The sequence below is a fragment of the Oratosquilla oratoria genome, chromosome 38, assembly GCF_046742065.1.
Source record: "Oratosquilla oratoria isolate Oo_2021 chromosome 38, ASM4674206v1, whole genome shotgun sequence".
Taxonomy (NCBI): Eukaryota; Metazoa; Arthropoda; class Malacostraca; order Stomatopoda; family Squillidae; genus Oratosquilla; species Oratosquilla oratoria.
The window spans coordinates 23,901,130-23,913,629 of NC_134814.1; positions in this window are offsets into that span (position 1 = coordinate 23,901,130).

Consider the following 12,500-nt stretch of genomic DNA (forward strand, 5'->3'; position numbering starts at 1 on the left):
ACTCCAACAATCAGTGGATAATTTCCATGCTGCCTACACATGTTTTGGCCTGACAGTTAACAAGGCCAAAACTAAGATATTGGCCCAACCAAGACCAGGGGGAAAATCCACCAACAACTAACATCACCATGGATGGAACCACCATTGAATGCGTCGAACATTTCCCATACCTGGGAAGCATCCTTTCCACCCAGAGCACATCCTCCAAAGAGATTGAAAACAGCTGGCCACACTGCATATGGGAGACTATCCACCAGGGTGTTCAAGAACAAAGGCCTAACCACCCATACAAAAGTGATGGTATATAACGCCGTCATAGTATCTACCCTGTTATATGCATGCGAGACTTGGACCCTTTATAGTAGGGACCTAAAAAAACTAGAACAATTCCACCAGAAAAAACTGAGAGCAATAATGAAAATCAAATGGAACGACTATGTGTCCAATACAGCAGTCCTTGAAAGAGCCAAAGTCACTAGCATCGAGGCCATGATCATGAAACACCGCTTAAGATGGTCCGGCCATGTGGTGCGTATGGAAGACACAAGACTACCTAAGAAAATTCTCTTCAGTGAGTTAAATACAGGTGATCGCCTTCGAGGCCGCCCTATGCTCCGATTTAAAGACCAACTCAAGAAATCCCTCAAGGAAGCTAACATAGACCCGAACACCTTCGAAGCTTCAGCGTATGATAGTAATGGGTGGAGAAACAAAATTAAAGTGGGCACGGAACTCTTCGAAGAGAATAGAAGAGCCAACCTGGTAGTTAAACGACAGCAACGGGTAGAAAGAACAAAACAACCACAACCACCTCCCATGATTCAGTGCGATCAATGCCCTCGGTTGTTCAGGGCACGAATTGGCCTTACGAGCCATAAGAAGGCTCACCACCCTAATAATACTTAACCTCTTATAACCCCCCTTCTCTATTCAACCCTCTATTGGGACTGGAAACTATGATACTCGGATACGAGTACAAGCCGACGACGACGATACATATATATATATATATACATATATATATATATATATATACATATATATATATATATATATATATGTATACACACACACACACACACACACACACACACACACACACACACACACACACACACACACACACACACACACACACACACACACACACACAAACACACACACACACGACTCGGTGGCGCAGTTGGTAGAACGATGAACTACTAGCATGGTGGTGCGCGTAGTGCTTGGTTCGAATCCTGCCCAGGGCCGAAATTAATTTCGGTACAGCTGCGCTTCGGGTCGTTACTCTGACTCTCGTGGGCGGGGAGTTGGGGGTGTGTGTGTGTGAAAGGTCATAGCATTACCCATAGATCGGACCTACGAGCTCTGAGCTCTCTTCCAGGAGGGAAATAGCTGTCGATCACGAGTCGAACACGTGATCCAAAAAAAAAGACCAAGTGAATACACACACACACACACACACACACACACACACACACACACACACACACACACACACACACACACACACACACACACACACACACACACACACACATATATATATATATATATATATATATACACACACACACACACACACACATATATATATATATATATATATATATATAGATATATACATATATATATATATACGTATATATATATGTATATATACATATATGTATATATATATATACATATACCAAGGCTTTTTCCCCCTTACAAGGGAGGTAGCCAAAAAGGAAAAGACATAAGATCATTCCCACCCATTCCGTCCCTGAATACACTCCACACCCCTCCACCCTCCCTCTCATCTTAGCACCTCCTGGATGACGGGTCATCCCTGCACCTTGTCCACTGCCCTGGGTCACAAGCAGTGTCGCAAGACACAGCACATCCAAAGCAAGGCCGCTTCATTAAATCGGCGACCCCCCCTCTCCGTTCCCCCATGCATAAAGGAGAAGACGGGGAGAAATCCCTTCGGGCGCACGTACGTCCGATGCTCCATCATAGCCGAGATGGGTTGAACGCGATATTTCGTGTATGTGTATGTAATTCGAGCATACAAATATAAGAAAGTCGTACTCAACTTATATCTCTCTTGATTGCGTATTGGGTTACGTCAATGTAACTTTGTTACGGGTTAGCTGGGTTTGAATCCTCGGCTCGTCTACGTTTCAATTTCCAACGGATGCCTCCTTCGAGCGATTCTCAGTCTCGTTTGCGATGGTATGGAATTAAAAGTGATATGTGGTTGAAAAAAATATTAATTGATCACTGGGAACCATTCTGTGTGTATGTATAACATTTCCCACGCGCACATACGTCCGATGCTCTATCATAGCCGAGATGGGTTGAACGCGATATTTCGTGTATGTGTATGTAATTCGAGACTACAAATATAAGAAAGTCGTACTCAACTGATATCTCTCTTGATAGCGTATTGGGTTACGTCAATGTAACTTTGTTACGGGATAGCTGGGTTCGAATCCTCGGCTCGTCTACGTTTCAATTTCCAACGGATGCCCCCTACGAGCGATTCTCAGTCTCGTTTGCGATGGTATGGAATTAAAAGTGATATGTGGTTGAAAAAGATATATATATACATATATATATATATATATATATATATATATATATATGTGTGTGTGTGTGTGTGTGTGTGTGTGTGTGTACATACATATAATGTGTATATAATATAAATATATATATATATATATATGTATATATATACATATATGTACATACATATACATGTGTATGTATGCCGTTCTGAGTCCACTGCTGAACAAAGGCCTCCTTCAAAGCATTCCATGATTCACACGACCGCGCCAACCTCTCCCACGTCACTCCTGCAAACTTCTCAATCTCGTCTCTCTACCTTCTGTCTGGTTTCCCTCTTTCACGCTTCCTATCTGGCGGCGTCCACTCGGTAAAACACTTGCTCCATCGCTTATCAGTCGTTCGCGCTAACATACCTGCGCAATTCCACTTTCTTTCACCGCCTCCACAATATCTTTCACTTTAGTCTGCTCTCTCACCCAACTTGCTCTCTTTCGTTCTCTCAGTGTTATTCCCATCACTTATCTCTCTGTGCCGTCCTTAGCTTTGTTTCCATCGCCTTTGTCAGTTTCCAAGTTTGACACCCGGAGATTATTGCTGGCAGAATGCATTGATTGTAAACTTTACGTTTCAAGCATAAAGGTAGAGAACCTCTCAGCCTTTTATTATACTTACCAAACACTTTCAAACCAATTGTAATACGTCTTTTTATTTCATTATCATGATCTTTTATCACTTTCACCATCTGGCCTAAATAGTTATACTCTTCAACTTCAAGACTCTCACTATCGATTATAATCTCTTTACTTTGAACTTTCGTGTTGAACATTACTTTGGTTTTAGTCTTATTCATTTTTAAACTTACTTTGAGACTTTCCTTGTTTAGATCACTCAGCATATCTTGCAAGTCTTCTGTTTTTTCTGAAATAAGAATAATGTCATCCTCAAATCTTATGTGGTTCATATATTCGCCATTAATCTTCCCAACTGAACCTTTTGAAAATCTCTTCCAAGCAAGCTGTAAATAATTTGGGTGAAATTGTATTGCTTTGCCGTACTCCTTTCTCGATTTTGACATTTTCTTTATCTTTATGTAGTCGAATTATAGTGGTACTTTTCGCATAAATCTTTTCTAAAACTCTTACGATATGTTCGTTTGTACCCTGATTGCGTAGCGAGTTTAGTATTGCTATTTGTTCTACTGAGTAAAAGGCCTTCTCGTAATCTACAAAAGCTAAACACAGAGGTATATTGTATTGTGTCGTTTTCTCGATTAGTTGGTTCATCGCCTGCAAATTGTCTAGAGTCGAGTATCTGCTCCGAAAGCCTGCCTGTTCTCTCGGTTGGTTTCCATCTAAAACTTGACATAGTGTATTTGTAAGGATCTTGGAGAATACTTTATATACATTTGATAGCAAGGTAATCGGTCGATAGTTACTACGGTCCTTCTGTTCTCCTTTTTTATGAAGCAAAATCACTATAGCATTGCACCACGCTTTCCTGACGTAAGGACTGGGTGTACGACTGAGCTATCTTAATATGAACTTCTTTCCCTGCGTCTTTCAACAGATCTATCGATATATCATCTTCCCAGATGCTCTTCCTCGTTTCATTTTTTTTAGAGCAAATTCTACTTCTTCCTTTGTAATCTTTGGTATACCACTAACGTCTACACATGAATTTACTGACTCAACTACGGTCTTCGACGAGTAAAGCTCTTGTTAAAACTCTTAAAAGCCTGCCTTGTTAAAAGCCTGCCTGTTCTCTCGGTTGGTTTCCATCTAAAACTTGACATAGTGTATTTGTAAGGATCTTGGAGAATACTTTATATACATTTGATAGCAAGCTAATCGGTCGATAGTTACTAAGGTCCTTCTGTTCTCCTTTTTTATGAAGCAAAATCACTATAGCATTGCACCACGATTCAGGAACGCTTTCCTGACGTAAGCACTGGGTGTACGACTGAGCTATCTTAATATGAACTTCTTTCCCTGCGTCTTTCAACAGATCTATCGATATATCATCTTCCCCAGATGCTCTTCCTCGTTTCATTTTTTTTAGAGCAAATTCTACTTCTTCCTTTGTAATCTTTGGTATACCACTTACGTCTACACATTAATTTACTGACTCAACTACGGTCTTCGACGAGTAAAGCTCTTGTTAAAACTCTTCTACTTTTTTTACCATTCTGCCTCTGCATTTAATGATTTCTCCATTTTTATCTTTCAAACATATCATTTGCTGTCTTCTTTAAGCATGTCTGCGCTCGGTCACTTTACTATTTTTACCTTTCCGAATAGTTTCCTCTATTTCATCATGTTTCTCTTTCTTTTCTCTAATCTCTGCCTTTTGTTAATAAGCTTGTTTAATTCTACTCTTTCTATTTCGTCTCTCCTGCTTTTGATCTGCATGGTCCTCCTTCTTTTAATTAGGTCATTTGTAGCTTTGGAATATTTGTTTTTTGTAATACTTTTTGTACTTCCTACTTTCTCTGCCGATTCCCTAATGATATTCACTAAATTCAAATTCATATCTTCGACGGTGTCCTCGTTAGTTCTTAAAGCTTCGAATCTATTCTTAATTTCTAACTGAAACTCCTTTTTATTATCCTTAATCTTTGCAAGACTTATTTTCTTTTTTAAAACTAGTTTATTTCTCTCGGCTCTGAAATTGAATTTAGCTGTGCAACCTACCATTCTATGGTCACTACCTATGTTGACTTTATTTATCACCGTAACATTGCTAACGCTTTTGCTCTCATCTTCTAATATGAAGTCTATTTCGTCCTTTGTTGTTCCATTTGGTCTTCTCCACGTCCATTTTCGACCTACACGCTTTTGGAAGAATTTTTTTATTATCCTTATGTTGTAGTTTTCTGCAAAATTGACTAACATCTCGCCTCTGTAATTTCTTTCACCTACTCCAAATTTGCCAATGCACGACTCATCTCCCATCTTCTTCCCCGCTTTAGCATTAAAGTGGCCTATTACCAACGTGTACTTTCTTTTTTCTTGATTCATTACCTGACTTAAATCATCATAGAAGGATTTAATTTAATCGTCTGAACTCTGTGAAGTTGGTGCATAAACTTGAACTATTTTTAGATTGTACCTTTTACACAGCCTAATCACAATCCAAGCTACCCTGTCTAATAAACTATTGAACTTGATTACGTTACCAGCAATCTCTCGGTTGATCAAGAATCGTACTCCATTTTATCTTCCTTTGTCCTTACCTCTATAGTAGAACAGGTGGTGACCATCTTGTAATTGCATCAGCTTTTCTTCCGTTCTTTGGTCTTCGCTCAGTCCTACGATGTTCCACTTGATGTTGTCTAGTTCTTCCATTAAACTCTCCAGCCTGTGGTCTTCTGAGAGAGTTCTGACGTTGTAGGTATAGATCTTCATTTTCTTCATACTGCTTAATGTCCAAGGCTTGGATTTGCTTGGAGAGTGCTTACTCACATTCGGTAGCACACTGCCCGTAAGCACATTAGGCAATGCGGTTGGACCTTTAGGAGACAATGATCCAACAGGAAGGCCCAGTTTTGTTTGTGTTGTTCATGTTTGCTATGAAAGGCTTTTGGCAGTAATCTGACCTCCATGCCAACTGGTTTCTGGTGAGATATTTCTCTGGTGTCACCTTATTCATTGTTCTGGGAACCACTTGGTACGACCACCTCAAGAACCTGGAGGATATACTACGGAGGTTACAGGAGGCATGTCTCCCTTTGAGGCTGGAGAAGTGTCACTTTTTCCAGAAAGAATTCGCCTACTTAGGGCATGTAATATCCCAGGACGGGATCAAGCCTCAACCAGAGAAGGTTCGAGCCATCAAGACTTTCCCGCAGCCAGCGCGTCAGAAAGAACTGCTCTGTTTCCTAGGATTAGTGGGGTACTATAGAAAATTGACCCCAAATTTGGCCGAGATTTCGCAACCTCTAATAGATATGACGAAGGGTGACCTAGCTAGGAAAGACAAGAATCGCGAGCTTGATCCGTGGACATCCGCTCAGGTGGACGCGCTTGAGTCCCTCAAAAACCCACGGTGGTCCTCCCTTACCTCAATTTTGCGAAACCTTTCTTACTCAATACAGATGCCAGTGCATCAGCAATTGGGAGCGTGCTTCAGCAGGACGAGGGAGGTAGGAGATGACCGCTCTCCTATTTGACTCTAAATGAGCACGAGAGACAGTACAGTATCGTTGAAAGGGAAGCGTTAGCAGCGGTTTGCGGTCTGACCGTAAATCGACCTCTGATCATGGGATACCCGGTTAGACTCTTGAGCGATCACAGGCCTTTGGTTTGGATCTTGACTGGTAAGGGCACAAATACTCGGATTCTCCGATGGCAAATAGCGATCGCCGATTTCGATCTCGAAGTCAATTATATCCCGGGCGATTAAACATCGTCGCTGACGCGTTCTCTGGAATACGGGGAGCTGACCACCATAGAGACGCCTTCATAGTATCGCCCATAAACACAAGTAACCAGGGAAACTCAAACACTAAGGAGGACTACGTCAAATGGAACCAACTAGCGATCCGGAAGGAAGAGGATGAAGACACTGACTGGTGTAATATAAAGAATTATCTCAAGGGAGCCACAACAGTAGAACCCAAGGTTCCTCGCTTAGAGTGCCAATCAAAGAGTTTCGACTCCTCCCGGACGGACTTTTATACCACTAGCGCGCAAATGCATATCAGTTAGAATAACTTCGCCTGGTAGTTCCTGACAGAGCTAAGAAATCTGCATTGCGCATAACCCGTTGTCTCCCAATAGCAGGTCACAAGGGAGTCCGAGTCACTTGAGCGGTTGCAAAATTTTGCCTTTTGACCAAAGATGTTGGAGGATGTAAAGGCATTCGTACACATACATACATAGCCCTCCCCCCCAAAAAAAAGGCATAGAAACCACTCCCACCAATTCCATTTCCTATATATTCCACTCCCCTCCACCCTCCTCCCTCCCTCTGGTCCTGCTACAATTGCAGTGTCGTCAGCAAACAACAACTGGCTCACCTCCCACTTTTCTCCATTTCCTTTAATCATCTCCAACCCCTGACCCACCACCCTTGCATTCACCTCTCGCACCACCCCATCCATGTAAAGATTGAACAGCCAGGGTGACATAACATATCCCTGACGAAGTCCCACCTTTACCTCAAACCATTCATTCTCTCCATTTCTAATCCTAACACAAGCTCTACTACTCTCATAAAAACTCTTAACTGCTCTTAACAGCTTTTCTCCCATCCCATATATCTCCAGTACCTCCTGCAGTGTCTTCCTGTCTACCCTGTCGTAAGCCTTTTCCAGCTCCATAAAAGCCCAAAAAACATCCTTAATTTTTTTTATATCTTTCTCACATATCTGTCTTACCACAAAAATCTGATCTACACAACCCCTACTTGTCCTAAACTCACTCTTCCTCACCAATTACTCCCTCTGTTCCTCTCCTAATCCTCTCAATCAAGACCCTCCCATAAACCTTCCCAACTACAATCAACAAGCTGATCCCTCTGAAACTACTACACTCACACTTGTCCCCCTTTCCCTTGTAAGGCGGAACTATACAGGCACTCCTCCAGTCCTCCGGCACTCTACCCTCTCTTAAATAAACATTAAATAACCTCACCAGCCAGTCCACTTTAACTGTACCTCCTTTCTTCAGACATTCTGCATGGCATCCATCCAACCCAGGTACCTTACCTGCTCTCATCATCTTAACAGCTGCTTTCACTTCATCCTTCCCTATTTCTTCTCCATTCTCCTCACTCATCACGGTCATTTTCTTAGCGCTTCCCACTGCAACTACCTTTCCCTCCCTATCCTCCTTCACATTTAGCAACTCCCTAAAATACTCTGCCCACCTTCCTCTCACTGCCTTCTCTTCCATTATCATCTCTCCATCTGCACCTTTGACCTTTTCTTCTCTACTTGATTCGCCTCCTCTTTCTCTTTTAATTTCCTTCCAAAACATTTTTTTATTACTTTCAATTTTTTTTGTCATACTCTTACCCCATTTCACACCTGCTCTCCTCTTTGCTTCCTTTATCTTATGCTTAACTTCCTTTCTCTTTACTTTGTACCTCTCATACGATTCCCTCGTCCTAATTTGTAGCCAATGTATGAATGCCTGCTTCTTCTCTTCTACAAACTTCTTTGCTTCCTCATCCCACCACTCACTACCCTTTCCTTCTATTTCCTCCCGTCCTCCTGGTTCCACACACCATCTTTGCACACCTTGTGACTCCCTTCTTGAACCATCCCCATTCCTCCTCCACTCCTAGCTCTACTCTATCCTTTACTCCCTCCCACTCCTCTTTCAGCTTCTTCTTATACTCATTCTCCTTTTTTTCTTATTTAAGCAGTTCACTCTAAGTACCTCCCTACCTTCTGCCCTTTTCCCTTTTCTCCACCTATTCCCCATTCTCAATTTACCTTCCACCAGAAAATGATCTGATATTCCCCCACTCTCTCCCCTTTGAACATGTACATCCTTAACTCTTCCTACCATACTCCTGGTCACCACTATATAGTCCATTAACGCTCTATCTGCCATCCTTCCATCCACCACCCTCTCCCATGTGTACTTATGCTTGACTTTCTTCCTAGATCTTGACTGGTAAGGGCACAAAGACACCTTACCGATTTCGATCTCGCCCATAAACACGGGTAGACGCGAAGACCCTGGGCCCGAGGGCCTGTGCGTGGAAAGCATCCAAATGTGGGCCTTTTGTCGGATTGTTCACATTTCTGTGTATGGTATCAGGACCTTTGGCCTGAGTGGTGTCCAATTGCAATGGACAGCAGGCCTGGTGGCCCTCCACACATGGGTGAGATGGTGGCCCAATCTGAATAGGTGACCACAATGACCCCAAAACGCCCCAAAATCCGAAAGAAATTTGCCGAAAATTGTCAGGTAACCAATTTGGCCCAAATTTACCCCACAGGGAGAGAGTCATGTACTGAGCACAGCTAGGTAGAGATGAGGAGCCTGGGCCCAAGGGCATGGCTGTGGTGCTCTTCTGAATTTGAGCCTTTTCTCCCTTTTTCACTTTTGGGCGGATTCCAAGTGGACTCCACGGGAGCCCTGACGGCCCTCAACCTGTGGGTGAGGTGGTGGGTAAATGGGATCAGGTAACCAAAATGACCCCAAAACGAGAAAAATCCCCCTTTTTTTTAATGAAAATGGGCAGATGATTGATTTGGCCCAAACCTACCCCAGAGGGTGAGAGTGGGCCACAGTACACTACAAGGTAGATGCAAGGAGCTGATACCTCTCGTCATACTCTTTTTTTTTTTTTTTCTTTTTTAACTTAAAATGACATCTAGAATGTACAATTAAATAAACCCTTTGACAGATATTTCATGGTGCATTCTTGACCTTTATCTAATTTATCTTATGACCGTCAAATTCTGTAAATTACACTTAAACATATTGTGACAATCACGAAGAACCCTGAAGAGGGCTATAGCTATTAGCCGAAATATAGAAGTTATACTTTCTTCCAAGTTTCCTTTTATTTCGACTGTGAGTTCTTCGTGATTATTATTTACAAATGTGCCACTACATTTTGTCCAAGTGATATTGTGACATGCTTATTATTACGGTAAATTACATATCAGGACTTCAGTGTCCATTGTGATGCAAAAGAACCTTCAAATTGTCTTTATCATTTAGTGTCACGATGTTCAACACAGCTAACTTCATTTCCGTCTTCCATAGTCCTGCTCTTTGGGGAAGAGGGGAAGAGGGGAATGTCTGTTGAGGAAGGAAGGGAGAGGACGGAAGACAGAGGTGAGTGGAGAATGGTTGTATATGGATGATGTTGTGACTGCATGAGGAGGAATGGGCGGGGAAGTGGGGGGTGGGGTAGTATGTGTGAGTAAATTTTGACGCAGCCCGAAGGGATTTCTCCCCGTCCTCGCTTTATATGCAAAGGGGGACGGAGAGGGGGGGTCGCCGATTAAATGAAGCGGCCTCGCTGTGGATGTACTGTGTCTTGCGACACTGCTTCTGACCCAGGGCGGTGGGCAGGGTGCAGGGATGACCCGTCATCCAGGAGGTGCTCAGATGAGAGGAAGGGTGGGAGGGGTGTGGAGTGTATTTGGGGATGAAATGGGTGGGAGTGTTTTTATGCCTTTCCCTTTTTGGCTACCACCCTTGGAAGGGGGAAAAAGCCTTGGTATATGTATATGGTATATATATATACACATATACCAAAGGCTTTTTCCCCCTCACATGGGGGGTAGCCAAAAAGAAAAAGGCATAGAAACCACAAACCCTAACTTATTTTGAGGAGTCTGCGTATTTCCGTGGTGAATATTGACATTAAGGAATATTTCTCAAATTCACAAATTTAATCAAATTTAAATACACATTCTAAAGGTACAGGGGTGACTAAAATATAATGTTCTTTTCTAATGTATGTTGGTGTTGATGGTGTTATGGTATGTATTAATTACTTCTGGAATTCTTGCATCATTATATATACAAAAGGACATGAAGTAGAAAAATATTCATCTTACTATGTCGCCATCAACACATTAAAGGTAATCCCTTGACCTCGCAATTTGCGGAGGTACTCACTCGGGATGAGGAATCTTCTATTCAGGCGATTTTACGCGCTGCTATAGACTACACGCAAAAACATAATTTACACATAAAGACCGAATATTCCGGCGACGGATATTCGGCCTGTACGAAGGATTACAAAGGATCACAAAGGAGGAGCATTCCGACAGGAGACCTTTTGGCCCATAACTAGGTCAGATAAAAAAAAAAAATATATATATATATATATATATATATATATATGTACACACACACACACACACACACACACACACACACACACACACACACACACACACACACACACATATATATATATATATATATATATATATATATATATAATGATAAATGAATAAATAAATAATTATAATAATATAGATAATTATAAATAAAATAAGATCTCTGTGAGGGGTACTATCCTAGTCTTCCGGTAGGGTGGAGTTTGTGACGTTAAACCATATAAATAGAATAAGTAGATAAAAAGGTAAAGTTAGATAAATAAACATTATACTCTGTCACGAACGACATCAATCAATCACCCCTTACACCACCAAACCATTCCAACTCCACGCCTCACAAGCATACAGATTTTTTCCTCTCCTCGTTCTTCGCGAGAGACAGATCCCCTCGAGAGGAAGAGATGTAACTTCTCCACAGGGCTGAGGGACAAAGAGACACGTGGGAACGGAACAGTGGGCGTTGTATCCAAAAGAAGTGGCGTTCTTATTGCACTCATTGTCGGAAATTGGGCCAGCCTTGCCATGCATGTGGCTACCCAGGTCACGCGGGAGACAGCCAGTCAAGAAATTTCTCGAGCCCGGGGGAAGGCCCGTCCCAAGATGACTGCCGAGAAGGATGTGGAAATTGTTGACGTAAAAATTTTCCAGCGCTCATAGTGCTGTTGGCAGGTTGGCCATGGTGGTAGTTCAGTTGGGTCACAAGAAGAATTGTCACCCCGGAACGCCCACATAAAGAATCGTCACCCCATGAGATCCCACCTGAAGAATTGTCACCCCAGTACGCCGAATATCAACAGTGGAATAAAGGTTAGGTTAGGTTGAATGAGGGTTATGCTTATTGTCATCAACTTATACAACCGAAGAATCGTAAACCCAGCATGGCCCACATGAAGAATTGTCACCCTAGGATAGCCCACATGAAGAATGGTCACCCTAGCATTGCCCACATAAAGAATTGTCACCCTAGGATAGCCCACATGAAGAATTGTTACCCTAGCATAGCCCACATGAAGAATTGTCACCCTAGCATAGCCCACATGAAAGAATTGTCACCCTAGCATAGTCCACATTAAAGAATTGTCACCCTGTCGATGTCTGGAGTGACGATTCATGTGATCCGTTCAGCTGT